The sequence below is a fragment of the Schistocerca serialis genome, chromosome 8, assembly GCF_023864345.2.
Source record: "Schistocerca serialis cubense isolate TAMUIC-IGC-003099 chromosome 8, iqSchSeri2.2, whole genome shotgun sequence".
In the NCBI taxonomy this organism is placed as follows: Eukaryota; Metazoa; Arthropoda; class Insecta; order Orthoptera; family Acrididae; genus Schistocerca; species Schistocerca serialis.
This window is the reverse complement of record NC_064645.1, coordinates 420,283,161-420,299,167: the sequence shown is the minus strand read 5'-3', so window position 1 is coordinate 420,299,167 and position 16,007 is coordinate 420,283,161.

Genomic DNA, 16,007 nt, shown 5'->3' with positions numbered 1-16,007 from the left:
TACAGCAATTTTTTAAAAAAAATCTGTGTTGTTTTCTTTCTATGTTTAATAATGAATATATTCGTAAAATACATGTGATTACATTTAAGAGAGGGCCTTATGGCCTTAAAGTTGCTGATGTAAGGTAATAAACAGAAGTTTGCTACAGCATACCGGGAACAAACGTAAATACAGGAAAGAGGTTAAGGATTTCGAAAAAACTGTGTAAGAAATATATGTTTAGCTACACTTACATTGATTACAAAACGGCTTTCAAAAAGATCTAAAGCACACGAAATGAGGATTGAGTGGAACTGTTAAAGTTAAATAAACTTCTTCAGAGTAAATCTCGGATCCAAGCTGCGTCTGACAGCTGAGACGAATTGTAGACGTCACTTCTCTTCGACCAGTTTCCTGTACGTAACACTGCTTCGAAATACGGAAAATCTGTGGAGGGAAATTGAGGCTGAACTTACGTCGCAAATCATTTAACTTCAAAAAGTTCCTGCAGGAAAGTGAATTCTAAGGCAAGCGCTTACACAAGTGACCAGCGAGGTGCTGTGGAAGTCGTAACCAAGTAGTCTCATCTTTTTGCAAAATGTGAAGCTACAAGGAGGTGGCGGCAGAGTTGAGCACACTAGAACGTCTAAGTGAAAACGCAATACCTCCGGCAAGGAAAGTTTGTTAAAGCTTAGGCTATTGTCAATCCTTCATATGACGATATTTATGACTGACTTAATCTTTTATTTGACTGTCATTTACAAAGAGACTCACATTGCTTGCTCATATCATTTCGTTGGCCATTACACTGAGGATATTGTTGAACCTTTTACAATTTCAGATTAACAAGGAAACATCACCTACTTGACCTCATATTTTGAGGAGAAAAAAGATATTAGCCCAATCAATCGATCCTACATGAAAATTTGTGCCATAATTCTGATGCTACGCAGTTATGTAAGATCTTTTGACAGTGTAGCCTCAAACTTTTGTCGCGCACTGGATGTTCGTCACTCGCTCCACTCTAATAAATTGTTTAATGACCAAGTGCGAAGTACTGTACCGTGGAGTGAGCGAGAGGTTTGTCAACAACTGCTTTGACGTTGCTAACACACTATTTTCGCCGTATGACAGTGCTTGGTTTCTAACTTGTAGCTGGCGCCAGGGATCTCTCTGCTTTGAATATTTTTATGTTACCAGTCACAAACTCAGTAGATACTAGTGTCCCATTAAAGTAGTAACGTAGCGATATTTAATTATTCACAACGCTGTTGTGTGTTATTTCCTGTGGATTTTAAAGGTAGCTGTGGTAAACTGAAGTTCTCCAACGTGACTAGCATGATTAAATTGCAGGTCGAAAATCACTAACTTCGATTCATAATATTTTTTTCAGTCGTTTAGGTTTAATCATTTTGATTTGACGTGTATGTATAGCTGCAGCATCCACTAAAAGAATAATGTTAAAATAACATCGAACTTATACGTGTGTGATGTTGAAATATTATTTTCTCATGTCACGTACTATTTTTCGTGTAGAATGTGTTGTCGAGAAATGGTTCAAAATATGAACGGCGGATGTTTCCACCTCTCGCCTCCTATCCCTTCACCTTCAACATCCCGCAAGCAACAGGGCTCAGGTTGTTCCTCCGCTGTACAGTGCTTCACGCTCGAGATTTAAGCGGTTGCAGTGGGGCAGAACCAGTGACCAACCGGTGCGCGCCGAAGTTCAAAAACTGTAATTTCAGGTCATAAGTGCATAATATCAGAATTATGCCCTGAATTTCCGCCCAGTATCAACTTCTGGGACTGATGTCTTGCAAGTGTTGCTTCTTCTCCTTAAAATAGGAAGCCAAGTAGTAGAAACAAGGAAAGCGGAAGCATATAAAGATTTACGACATATTTCTTTAGCAAATGTTTTACATTTCTATCGATGACTGGCATCGTGTCAACAGCTGGACCGCCGGCCGAAGTGGCCGTGCGGTTAAAGGCGCTGCAGTCTGGAACCGCGAGACCGCAACGGTCGCAGGTTCGAATCCTGCCTCGGGCATGGATGTGTGTGATGTCCTTAGGTTAGTTAGGTTTAACTAGTTCTAAGTTCTAGGGGACTAATGACCTCAGCAGTTGAGTCCCATAGTGCTCAGAGCCATTTGAACAGCTGGACGTGTTCTGATTTGTTACATAATTGAAACATCAGGTACACCAAGATCACTTCTAATTTTTTTTTTTTACTGACGACGGGTTTACACATATCAGTGATGTAATCAACGCATCTTGTAACATAACATTAACAGAAGTTCATTACACTTACATACTTGCAAAAAATGGTTCAAATGGCTCTGAGCACTATGGGACTTAACATCTATGGTCATCAGTCCCCTAGAACTTAGAACTACTTAAACCTAACTAACCTAAGGACATCACACACATCCATGCCCGAGGCAGGATTCGAACCTGCGACCGTAGCAGTCGCGCGGTTCCGGACTGAGCGCCTAGAACCGCTAGACCACCGCGGCCGGCCCTATACTTGAACATAATTTCCTTTCAATGAGACGGCCTTAGGCCACCTTACTGGGAGGGCCTGTATGAACACATGGAACCATTCCACTAGTTGATAAAGTAGCCAACGTCTTCCTGCTTCAGTAAGCTCCCTATCAGCCATGTGCTGCAACCTGGTCCAAACAGATGGATATCGGGAGGTTCGAGACAGCAGCTGTAGCGTGGGTGAGAAAGGTGTGTGCGACACTGTTGCGATGATGACAGACACCTCGACCAACGACTCACCGTGCTTTTATTCGCTGCCAGGTCTCCAAAGAAATTCTGCAAGCGCCTATGAATATTTTTGGTTCCCGCCAAAAGAAACTCAGCTCTCTACTTGGAAAACACAGCGCCCTAGGTATTGGAACTTCTCGAAACTGTAGAGGGTGAAGCAGGAATATTCCACGATGTTCCACAACAAATTCAGCATTACTTCACCCGAAATTGGCCGAGAAAGAAAAACTGTTGTATTATTTATTGAAGGCATCTCGTAGCAGAGGCATTATAGTACTGTATGTTTGAAAAGTCACAGTTAATGTTGCATTTTAAGGAAGCCAGTCAGTACAGAGACAGACAGCTTAATGCCAGATGCTGTGAAATTGTTACAACCTACGTGGGCACCCAAGCTGGAGTAATGGTGAGAGGAGACAGAATGGAGTAAGCGGGCAAAGTGCTTGCACTGGTGAAATCCAGACACATCCCACGGCGCTTGAGAGCAGCGACCATAGGCCAAGTATCCTTCCTTGCCCATCCTAATGAGCTGGTGACAGAGAAAATATGAAATTTACGAATTACTGCTTGGCATCCGAATTGTGTATTACCTTCAAATTTAAAGAACAGTTATTCTACTTATAGGTAAGGTGTCTCCGTCTTTCTTCAAGTCATCTAGTGATATTTGTTGCTCTTTTCATGCAGCAGTTGCCGCCCGGGGTGGCCGAGGGGTTCTAGGCGCTACAGTCTGAAACCGCGCTACCGCTACGGTCGCAGGTTCGAATCCTGCCTCGGGCAATGGATGTGTGTGATGTCCTTAGGGTAGTTAGGTTTAAGTGGTTCTAAGTTCTAGGGGCTGATGACCCCAGCAGTTAAGTCCCATAGTGCTCAGAGCCATTTGAACCATGCAGCAGTTAATAACAAAACAATCTTAAACGCTTGAGTAACATGGAGAGACTTGCCGCCTCATGATTGGCTTACTCAAACACAGGTTATGCGAATCTGTCTATAGATGACAGTAGTCGGAAAACGACACTTGTGCTATTAAAAGCCTACTTTTTCCTTCCGACACATTGACGGGACGTGAGAAACTTGATGAATTCTTGGAACACTTCAGAAGAATTGACAGTAACATTCAGTTAACATTCGAAGCAAAGAAAGAAAACTCATTCCCCTTTCTCGATGTCCTCGTCCGCCGCAGACGAAAAGGCCACCGCGTCTATAGAAAATCCACCCACACCGATCTGGATTACCACGCCATCAGCCATCATCACCCGGCACAGAAGCGCAATTTTACAAACATTGGTGCATCGTGTAAGAATGATATCAGACGCTGGTAACCTCCTCCATATGCTCAGCCGCCCACGCAGGATCTTAAGGAAAAACGGATATGGGCAGGGTCTGAGGCTCGATTCCTCCCTCGGGCATGTGTGTGTGTGTGTGTTTGTGTGTGTGTGTGTTTGTGTGTGTGTTGTCTTTAGCGTAAGGTAGTTTAAGTTAGATTAAGTAGTGTGAAAGCTTAGGGACCGATGACCTCAGCAGTTCGGTCTCACAGGATCTTACCACAAACTCCTAAAGAAAAGAAAAAAACGGCTATAACGCTCATGAAATAAGTGTGATTTCATGCCAGAATCACAATAAGACCACCGAAGAGGAACAGGAAAAGAAACTTGCTTTATTGCCATACTGTTTCTTTTCTCCGTGTCGGGCAAGATAGGCCGATTGCCGTAAAACACAAGAACAAAGCGAATTTCAGGCTTCTGACAAAAATCCGTCAACTACTGAGATCAGCGAAAGGCGCAGCAAGTCTCAGAACACCTGGGGTCTGCGAGATACCTTCCGAATGTGTCAAATATGCACTGACGAACAACGTTGGAAGGAGCATAAGATGTTTCAAGGCCTGCTTTAGATGAGGATGATTTAGAAAACGGACAGCGGATAAAATTTGACGAAACATCCGTCTTGACTCACACTAACGGCTTCTGGGATGACGTGATTATAAAAAGCAATTGGAATAAAAATCAGCGATAGCACCCGTAAAAGCGACGGCGGCCTGCACGGCGTCGGATCCAGTGATCGTGCTGCTTGAAGTCGGCACAACGAACGCCGAGTCATCGTATATCTATATATGACGATGCGGCGGGCACCAGTGACGTCACAGCCAGCAGCTAGTGTATATAAGGGGCGTACCAGCAGACCTTTGGCAGTCATACCATTTCACAACGGCCAAGGAGTGCTTGGCCGGAAGCTAGTGTCATTTTAATCACTTGACGCAGCTGGAAAACCGAGAACTTTTTGTTCAATGTTATAGCAGCGAGGCTCTGCATGCTCACAATACTTTTCTCGTATGGAAAAGGTTCTTCCTATGAAGGATCAATTTATGGTATAGTTATTTTAAGGAAGGAATTAGCATGGGGATTACTTCAGCTTCAGGTATGATTAGTTCAGGGTTCAGCTTAGGCTTGCAGGAAGAAAGCATGATTGTACTAATAAAATATTGTGTTACGTGTGACTTACTTTCTGTACGGACTGGGATTCTGTGGCTATCTTGGCATTCCTATAATCACTGCTGATGTTGTGTATGAACCGTGCCGACTCGCATCGATCAATCGATCGCTAGATTCCTGTAACAAAGCACGATGTTTGGTGGTTCTCCGAGCGAGGAGCATTCACCGGCACGAGAGTGACATTAGGAACTTGCCGGCGGGATTGGGAGTACTTGCGGGGCGCGAGGCCGGTTTACCTCGACTGTCTGGAGGCGATAGTAAACGTTTTTTTGCGGAGCACAGACGTCATCCCGCGAAGACGGTGTTTTGGGTTGGCAGCGATGGCGTGGGGTACTGGAAATTTGCCTGCGCCTGGCGTGTGGAGATTTTGAGTACCACTTCGCTACCGATTAATCAGAATTTGTGGTGAGCCTCTCTCTGTGGCTTCTCCGCCTTGTACTGCTGCGAGTAGTTTCTCCTTCCTGGAGTGTCTGCTGTGATTGCTATTTATGGGGGTTCGCTCCGAAAGAACTGAAGTTTACCTCAATGGAAAGAACTCTGTTTCATTACAGGCGTTAGTTGCAAATGTTTCTGAAATGTGTGGAAGTTGCGTGGTCTGTATTACAGAGCTAGTGGAATTACTTTCATCAGAACTGCTTGTTTAAATTGCTCGTATTTCGTGTGGCTTACCGTGGATCATGTTGAGGGCTGTGCTATGTGTGGTTCTTCCTTTCAAATACAATGAAGTCTAATTTAATCGGAGTGCATTTTCACTTTAATCATTTTAGTTAAGCATTTGTAAAACATTTTAGGGGGTGAGGCTAATTTAACCAGAAGACCTTTGTAAAATGTTTTGGTGGGGTTTGGAAGTTGATCCGCCCAGAGATTTTCTATGGCAAGTTCTGGTAAAATAAGAATGTACTTCCCCACTCGTAATGAGACATCCTCCTCTAGCATTACGTTTCCTCGACAGTAGTTATCGATACCGGTATTATTTTTCAAATTCTGGACAGGTCAGTATTATCTCAGACGTTTTTCTGAAATCTTTCATCTAATTTTATACACAATATGTTATATTTCAAGCTAGCATTTATGGAAAGGAATTACTTTATTTTTGATGTTATAATCGATAAATACTAGTTCTGAATGTACAGCTTAATATTATGTTTTTAAGAAAAATTTGAAATTACGAATTATTTGGCACACTTAAAATTTCTATTATTAATTATGCAGTCTAGCGCTGTTTATTTCAGGATTCATTAATGACATAATAATCGAACGTCATAGAAATTCATTTGTCAAGAAAAATTATAAATGTTAGCAGAATTTTCCATCGGTTCTTGGTAGAACAACATTATAATAAATGAAAAGCACCAGTTTGCTTTTGTTCTACAATATTGTAGAACAAAAGCAAACTGGTGCTTTTCATTTATTAAAAATTATAAACCCTTTGGAATGTTGCTATTATCGCAGAGTGAAGGAGTAGAAAGCATGCCTCTGATGTGACCGGACTTATTTTTATATTTTGGGCGAACAATGTAATTTAGGGTTTGTTAATGTGGAAATTCAAAGACTGTATGATATACTAAGATGTGACAAAATACATTAACACAACAACAAAAATTCTGCAACAACAATGTTGCAATTTATTTAGATCGGTTCAAACATGAGGACCTAAAAATGTGAGAATTTCACCTTCAAGAACCAGACTCCTAGCAAGAAGAACAGGAGGTAACTCTCCACGAAAAGCTAAGTGAACTAGAGAAAAAATGGTTCAAACGGCTCTGAGCACTATGGGACTTAACATCTCAGGTCACCAATCCCCTAGAACTGAGAACTACTTAAACCTAACTAACCTGGGGACATCACAAACATCTATGCCCGAGGCAGGATTCGGACCTACGACAGTAGCGGTCGCTCGGTTCCTGAATGTAGCGCCTAGAACCGCTCGGCCACAACGGCCAGCGTAAGCTAGAGAGTTTGTTACAATTTTCGCTCCCCTCGAATTTTTCAGAAAAGATTTTACTTATTGTGGACAGTAACTGGAATCAGGAAGGAACGGCGAGATTAAACACTGTAGTTGCTACGGGCAGCCCGGTAAACCAAGCTCGACATCTTAGAATCGATTGCTCAGGTACTTGAAACATTGTAGTTCACGTTAGTAGGTGCTACAAGATTGGTTACTTACGGCTACTGTCTTACTGCAAAACATGTTAGAAGTCAGAGACTCTGAATTCTCTTTCATTTCAAACTAGTGTTTAATGACTGCCATTGCTGTGCAGTTAGTGCAAGTTACTGTTTGCCAATTAATTTTGGGGGCACGTAAACATTACTGCTTTTCTCATTCTTGTAATCAGAGTGCTACCCAGTTACTAAGTACTTTGTTGCCTATCACCATATTTGTTGTTTGGGCAGACATTTTAAAATTTCTTTGTGTTTAGCTCTTAAGTGGTAATATAATGCAATATACGCCGCCCTTTGTAAAGCAGCGCACTTTTGTTATTTTTATAAGGTTAGCTCTTAGCCTGTTCACGTTATACAGGACCTGCCCCATCCACGAGCAGACCCGTGGGTGGCGAGTTCACACTGTCCACCCTGTTAGTCGGGTTATCCCGCCTCTAGCGGGGCTGAATTGGATCTGTACCTTCCGGTTCTGAGCGTATGTCACCAACGGACATTATGCGTTGCTTGCGTTGCTACTGTTAACTCTACCGACTTTGCTGCAATCATTTAAAAGCCAACTGAAAAATTATGTAAATGTTAAGGTATTTGGTTATTAATGTGCAGAATGACTGTCTTCTGATAAATGTTGATGTCTGACAAATTACTTAATTTTCTAATTGCTTAAATGATCTTCTGCTGACGTCGATTGCTAATCTCATTTCCTCGTTAATATTAGAAAAGTTGTTTGATTTTTTACATGTTCTTTCAAAGCTGTTTTACTGACGTCAGAAGGTTCCTGGCTTTCATTTAAATACAATATTATGCATGTTTTCAACTGTGACCGCTGCTTTCTGGCCTTCTGGCCCAGCCCTTCCGCTCGGCAGCGTACTAAGCTGCTTTAGGGTAGCTACCACCCAGTTCAGTGTGCCTGCTGTACAAAGACTGTTGAGTATACCGGCTACGTGACAGAGCACAAAGGTGAAAGTGTGGGTTGGGAACAGATGTGCCAAGGCACTAGAAAGCAGATGTGGATCCGCTGCTTTCTGAACTGCTTGTTCACGTCACCGCAAACCTAGTAATTCAACCAACACCACATTCTTTCCTACGTGGCTTCCCTAGCCAGAATTTGCAATTCTCATTAGCTTATTCACTTGCTGAGACACCCGGCGTTGTCCAGGAATTTATTTATATCTGCGCATGATATTTCTGTTTTGCTTATAAAGGTTCTTTGCAAAGAACATTTGAAGTCGTATGTGTGGGAACATGAGCGATGAGGTTGTTTGTTTCACTAATACAGAGACAACCAAATAGAAGTGGCAGTGCGAAAAACAATTGACGTTAAGGGCAACTCCGGCATCACGTAGGGTGTGGTCTTGTACTTTGTTCATAGTCATGGCGTAACACAAGCTCATCGGTAATCGTACACATTTAAAGCTAAATGGTAAAATGTTTGGGACAAACGAGTTCTGGGGGTATTAAAACACGATGATCTACGCCACTTCTACTCAAAAATTTCGCTTCTATAATATTACGTTGGAGAGAAGTAACTTCAAGAATCTGTGAGTGAACGGTTCTGAGAAGTGAGGTAACACATGAAGCTCTAGCTAAAAGTTACATCGCACTTCGCTTTCGGAAGATATCTACAAACCTTGAGTTTAAGCCCGATGTTCTCGAGTCGCAGCAAGTCTGGCTTAACCATTTTCATTGAATTCTTGGACTGCATAGTCCTCAGTCTTTTTGTATTCAGAGAGATTTGGACGTGACCTAGACATTTTTATTCACAAACGAAACGAAATCATAATAATATGTATGGATAACCAAATATAAATAAAACCTATCGAATGAACCAAAGCAATACCATTGAGTTCTTAATACACAAAAAGAGATAAGAAAATTCGTAAATGGTAGCCTAGTATACTCAATGCTAGTTTATATTCGTAAAGATAAGATTGGGGTGCTTAATTCCATCACTTGTGTAAACGTCCGAAAACATAGCTGTCACTGAGATAGAGGAGTAATAATGACATCTCTTAGTTCTTTGGTGAAGTACGCCATGATCATTAAACATCCAAACTACTAAACCGATCAGACGTTTTTAGACAAAAGTCTGGCCTCTGAAATCGTTTTCCCCGTTATCCGATTTTGATGAAATAAAGCAGATATGTTGCCCCAAATCACGCTCAAGTTACCCTCGCAAACCCCTTGAAAATTAGTCTGGAAGTTACCGAGATTAGCGTGTTCGAAACAAACTGACAGACACAAGAGATTTAGATGAAACTATAAATCACGATATCCTCTTTTTTTTTTTCTTTAAGTGAAGTTACTTTGACGAACTATAGCCTGCACATTACCGCAAACTACTATTAAGTTACCTGTGAAAACTCCTTGAAAATAACCCTTGTATCTTGGATATTAACGTGTTCAAACATAAAAACAGTCAAACAGCTCTTTTTAGTCAAAACATTTAATCGCGATACCTTTTCTTTCGTGATCTGATTTCAATGAAAGTTAGTCTATATGTTGCCCAAGCTACGCTCAAGATATCTTACAAAACACCATGAAACTTCGTCTTGTGGTTTTGGAGATTTGCATGTTCAGACATACAGGCACGACACTTTTGGATAAAAATTTAAATCGTGATACCTATTTTTCCATCAGTCGATTTTGATTCAATGAAGCCTATACGTTGCCCTAGGCTTCAATGAAGTTACCTGTGAGGACCCTATGAAAATTAGTCTGGTAGTTTTGGAGATTAGCAGGTTCAAAAAGACAAAGAGAAGGGAGTTTTAGATAAAACATGAAATCACGATATCTTTCTTTTAGTGCGGTTGGGTTGGGTTGTTTGGGGGAGAAGACCAGACAGCGAGGTCATCGGTCTCATCGGATTAGGGAAGGACGGGGAAGGATGTCGGCCGTGCCCTTTCAGAGGAACCATCCCGGCATTTGCCTGGAGCGATTTAGGAAAATCACGGAAAACCTAAATCGGGATGGCCGGACGCGGGATTGAACCGTCGTCCTCCCGAATGCGAGTGCAGTGTGCTAGCCCCTGCGCCACCTCGCTCGGTTTTCTTTTAGTGATCCAGTTGTGATGAATATAGCCTTTACTCTGGCACAAGCTACGCTCAAGGAGCATTAGAAAACCTCCAGAAAGTTCGTCTAGTAGGTGTGGAGATTAGCATTTTCAAACAGACGAATGGATACGCACTACCGTTTTACAGTTCTGTTGTTAGTACAGATGCTACACTGCGCCCAAATAGGGGTCGAGCGGTAAACTCTGAACAGTACCACTGGCCGTCCTGTGACTTCACATGGACTCATAGCTCCTTTGGGCTCATCTGAATGCTCGTAGGAATATTCAAAAACCTTCTGCCAGCCTATCAGATTTTTATGTTGACCGACATTATTGCACTATTCCATAACCGACTGACACAATTTCACTGCTATCATCAGAAATGCAGGGTCACATGACCACCTAGTTCTGGACCTAAATCATTTACAGCGCTCCAAGCTGTGAATTATTTTGAAGGGGTGACTATCAGGTTGTCAGGTGGGCTTATAACCTGTAACCCCCATCCTCTCCCTGATTCCTTAAAGAGCAGAACCGGCCCTTGTAGCCGAGCGGTTCTAGGCGCTTCAGTCTGGAATTGCGCGACCGCTACGGGGACTGATGACCTCAGATGTTAGGTTCAAATGGTTCAAATGACTCTGAGCACTATGGGACTCAACTGCTGAGGTCATAAGTCCCCCAGAACTTAGAACTACTTAAACCTAACTAACCTAAGGACAAAACATACATCCATGCCCGAGACAGGATTCGAACCTGCGACCGTAACGGTCGCGCGGTTCCAGACTGTAGCGCGAGAACCGCTCGGCCACCAGCGGCCGGCAGATGTTAGGTCCCATTGTGCTCAGAGCCATTTGAACCATTTTTAAAGAGCAGAGCTGACTCGTACAAACAGCTTCAAACTCGCTAAGTTGCTAAGGGTTCTCATTATCAAAAACACAGAATGACTGTAGTATCGGTAATTTTCAGTCTGTTTTCAGGGAGCAAGTTTTTCACCCGTCTCAAACCTTCCGTTGTAGCTCCTGGGCTATGTGTCGTAGAATTACATATTTGTCCGCAGCTCGTGGTCGTGCGGTAGCATTCTCGCTTCCCGCCCCCGGGTTCCCGGGTTCGATTCCCGGCGGGGTGAGGGATTTTCTCTGCCTCGTGATGACTGGGTGTTGTGCGATGTCCTTAGGTTAGTTAGGTTTAAGTAGTTCTAGGGGCTGATGACCATAGATGTTAAGTCCCATAGTGCTCAGAGCCATTTGAACCATTTGAATTACATATTTTGTCATATAAATTTAGTGGCGTATGTGGATAATGTTTGTAAAATATCTTGAAGTCGAGCCAGTAGTAAAAAAAGAACAAACTAATCATGTGCGATGTTGAAATTGTACTGCTTCAATAGTGAAAATATAGTAAACGATAAACTTTCTTTTTCCTTTCTACGTAGTTTTTGTTGTTTTCGTTCCACAGCTTAAAAAATGGCTCTGAGCACTATGGGACTTGACTGCTGACGCCATCAGTCCCCTAGAACTTACAACTACTTAAAGCTAACTAACATAAGAGCGTCACACACATCCATGCCCGAGGCAGGATTCGAACCTGCGACCGTAGCGGTCGCGCGGTACCAGACTGTAGCGCCTAGAACCGCTCGGCTACCTGTCCGGCTCCACAGCTTAGATAAATCGTACAAATGACACATTGAATATCGTGAAGTCGTTGTATAATTTATTTTTAACTGTACGACCGATTTCAGCCAGTACTTGTTGTAGAACGTTGTAGATGCAGGACATCTTTCATGCCAAAAGGATATTTGGAAAGTGTAGTAATATGGACACAATACTTATAATATTTATTAATAGTACGTATGTGTCACATATATCTCACAAAACGACTGTCAAAATGTAAGAGAGAGGTAGAAAAATATGAAAACGATGTAAATAACGTTGTAACACTGACAAAAGCAACTAGTCGACATTTGTTGCACAAGTAAGGGACGAAAAGTACGTAGGACGCAAAATTGAACACAATGTTACTGTTCTACAGCAAACAGAGAAAGGTAGATAAACGGATCAAATGGAAGAAATGGAAACTTTTTGACATTATGCCAAACATCAGTTTCGCCAAATAACCAAATTTCTTTTTGAATGAAAAACTTGAACTGAAAAAAAAAATACTGAAAATTTTGGTGATATTGTATTACAAATATAATACTTGTCATAGTGGTACTTCTTTCCCATTTCGTTTTATGTATTCTTTGTATACTTGTGTAATGGACACTCTATGCATCAACCTTTGTGTAACACGTATCATTTACAAATGTTGTATTTTGCCAGTCGTTTTACGACAAATATCTGACACTTGTTTTGAACAATATCTTCAATACTGTATATATCGTACTACATTTTCTATTATCTCTTTTGCATGAAGCTGGTCTTGTATCTATAACGTTGTACGATAGGTGCTGGCAAACAGTCACTGACTGAAACCGGGAAACCGGTCATCCAGTTAAAAGTACTCAGCAGCTTCAAGTGTTCCTGTATGTAATTTCTACGAGTTTTTCCTTTCACTGTGTTGGGGTCGGTGTCAATGAGAAAGTGTTTCGGAAGCGTTTGAAATGATGTGTAAAGTTTATTTTAAGTTGTTAAGTACTCTCATTAATATAATCTAGATAGCTGGTGAGCTGCGAGTTACACTGCCTCCAAACACATTCACAGTTTAACACTTGGCTAACTATGATAAAACTTTTTACTTGAGATTCTATCTATTAATGAGCAAATTGTGGCAGCATTATAAATTTTCATATTCGGGCAATAACTATATAAAAGTAAAATTTTTGTTTTGCCCCTGGAAGTAGGTAGATAGGCAATCTGCAAATGTGTTTGTTATCTTGATTGTCGTTATATCTGGCTATAATACAGATGTCATCGCCTCGATCAACATGACCGCAAACTGTCCTTTGAAATAGTCCCGCAGTACCGCTCCCACTCTATCCGATCGGGCCGTGAGGTCACGTGATGTCACAATATTATCCCTTCTTTTACCACGTCTGTACTTTCGCACAGTGTGTGATAGAATTAGACGTAATTCGTTTACGGGAGAAGCGCTTCCGTGCGGGGATGTACGTGCAGACGCTGCCTAGCTCAGAGCTCCACCGCCTCTTCCGTGGCGACGCCATCCGCAGCTGGCGGCGGCACTTGGAAGGGAAGGGAAAGTTGCCGCCGAGTTTTCGGCTGTCGTTCTCCCCGCGGACAGGCGCAGCCGCGTCCCGCCTGATAGCTCAGCGAGCGGCAGACGTTATCACGGACGGGCGACCCAGGGGAAAGAAACGCAACGCAACGCGGCCGTTAAAGTCGTAGCGTTGCCGCAACTCGCGGACCGCACCCCAGGGAGAGGCGCAGAGCGACAGCAACTAAAAGGCCCTTCCCGCTGACTCTGGGGCTCGTGAGGGGGAGAATACTCGTCACTTGGCGGACTCGACTAAGCTGACAAGTCAAGGTTTCGCGTTTGTCAGCGCGACTGACAAGCTTTTCATTAGTCAGCGGTACACCCATTAATGTTGAAATCTTACGTCAGCGTTAGCACGAGTATCCTGGTAAGGGATGAGGCGTAGTGTGTGAGGAATGAGTGAAATCCTTTCTTTGTTGTAAAGAACGCTTCGGATATCAAGTTTTTGTTGGCTTCATCGCATGTAGTTACAGTGAATTACCAGTTTCGTCAAGGCTAAGCTGCCACCTTGAGAAACTTAGTGTACAAGTTATGAAGTCATGCTTGTAAGAGGTCCATGATTAAGGAATTTGTTGCTAGCGCACTCGAGCAGATGTAATTTCGATGGTTTGCTCACGCGCTACCTGCGATATGTAAGGTACAAGAGAATCTCAGACCAGAGAGCAGTGTTGTCAGCAGTAGCAGTAAGTAGTTGCTAGCGGGCAGTCGTGTGTATCGAGTTGGCTGGGCCGGTCGTGGTGCAGCGATGGCGGAGCCTCAGCGTTGCAGTATAAGGTAAAAGGAGCCACGCGCATATGTAGTATTGTTAAATCAAGTCCCATGTAAATGTTTTTAAAAAATCTCTTATTAATAATCTTTCTCATAAAAAGTAACTTTTGACGATCATTCATTTCAATTTAAAGAATTTACTAATTTCTCCAATCCATGGTCATCCCGATTATTGCAAAGAAAAATCAGTTGTTCTTTTTATACATGACAAATCAATCGGCCAGCATTGCACTCGACTGTGCCATAAAAATTCTTATAGGAGCAGACATATATGCGTTATCCGGCGACCTTATTGAGGTAAGAATTTTCTATTTATTCAGAATGATCTTTCAGGGCCATGATGCAGCACTGCTGACGCCTAAAAATTACCAGTTTAAATTCACAGTCAGTTATTGAAAGGTTATAAGTGAGTCACATTTTTTATCATTGAGAGATTAGTCACATTTTATTATTGATAGGTTACGCAATTTTCCTGTTGGTAGGTTATACTGAATGTGAACGACATAATTATATTTTTTACTGTTGAGAGGTTTAGGAATTTTTTGAGGTTACACTAAATGTCAATGCTAGAATTATATTTTTTGCTGTTGGGAGGTTATTAAATAAAGATCTTTGGGAGGTTACACTGAATGTGAATGAATTTTGTGGGGAGGTTACATGCTGTATACTGAGGACCTGAAGATGGCGGCTTAGCCTTGTCGAAACTAGTAATCCTCTGTAACTACATGCTATCAGAGCAATAAAATCTCCGCACATCAAGCTTTCTTTACGTTCAATTCCTGATAGTTCTCCTGCTGACAATGAGAGGTATTTATAATCGAGCGCGGTGCCGCATTGGTTAGCACACTGGACACGTTTTCGGAAGGACGCCGGTTCAAACCCGCGTCCGGCCATCCTGATTTAGTTTTTCCGTCATTTTCGTAAATAGCTTTAGGCAAATGCCGGGATGGTTCTTTCGAAAGTGCATGGCCGATTCCCCTCAACCATCCTTCCCTAATGCGATCCCTTCCTGTGATCCGTCTCTAGTGACCTCTTTGTGTTGTCGGGACGTTAAACAATCTCGTCCTCCATCCTCAGTTATTTATGGTATGAATCTTTATTTTCTCATCAGTCATTTGGCTGATTTCATATCTTTTTGTCTTATTCCACGAATTACATGTGTTGACTATTTTAGGTCTGCATTCCTACTTTTAATTATTTTGTTGTGCATACGGTGCATCGTCTTCTAACAATCCCAAATGAGAAATTAGCTCCTGTAACGTGACAATATCTATGGGAACTTCCTATGTCACGTTTCATTCAGTGACAAACAAACTTGGTAGATGTAAAATAAAATGTTAATTACCCCTGAATTCCAAGTCAAGCCTATGTAACAGTTTAATTACAAGAAAGCACCACTCTTTGAACGAAATTATAAAAATAGTATTGAATGCAACGCTAAATCGTGTGAAGTCATATGTTGTGATAAGTGGAAACCATTATACATCACATAGAGACGCTACCCGGCTACTTCAGCCGAGAAGATATACCACTAGAGAGTGACGCCACGCAGGGAGAGCTAGGGCCAGACAGAATGGTGCTGGATGTCG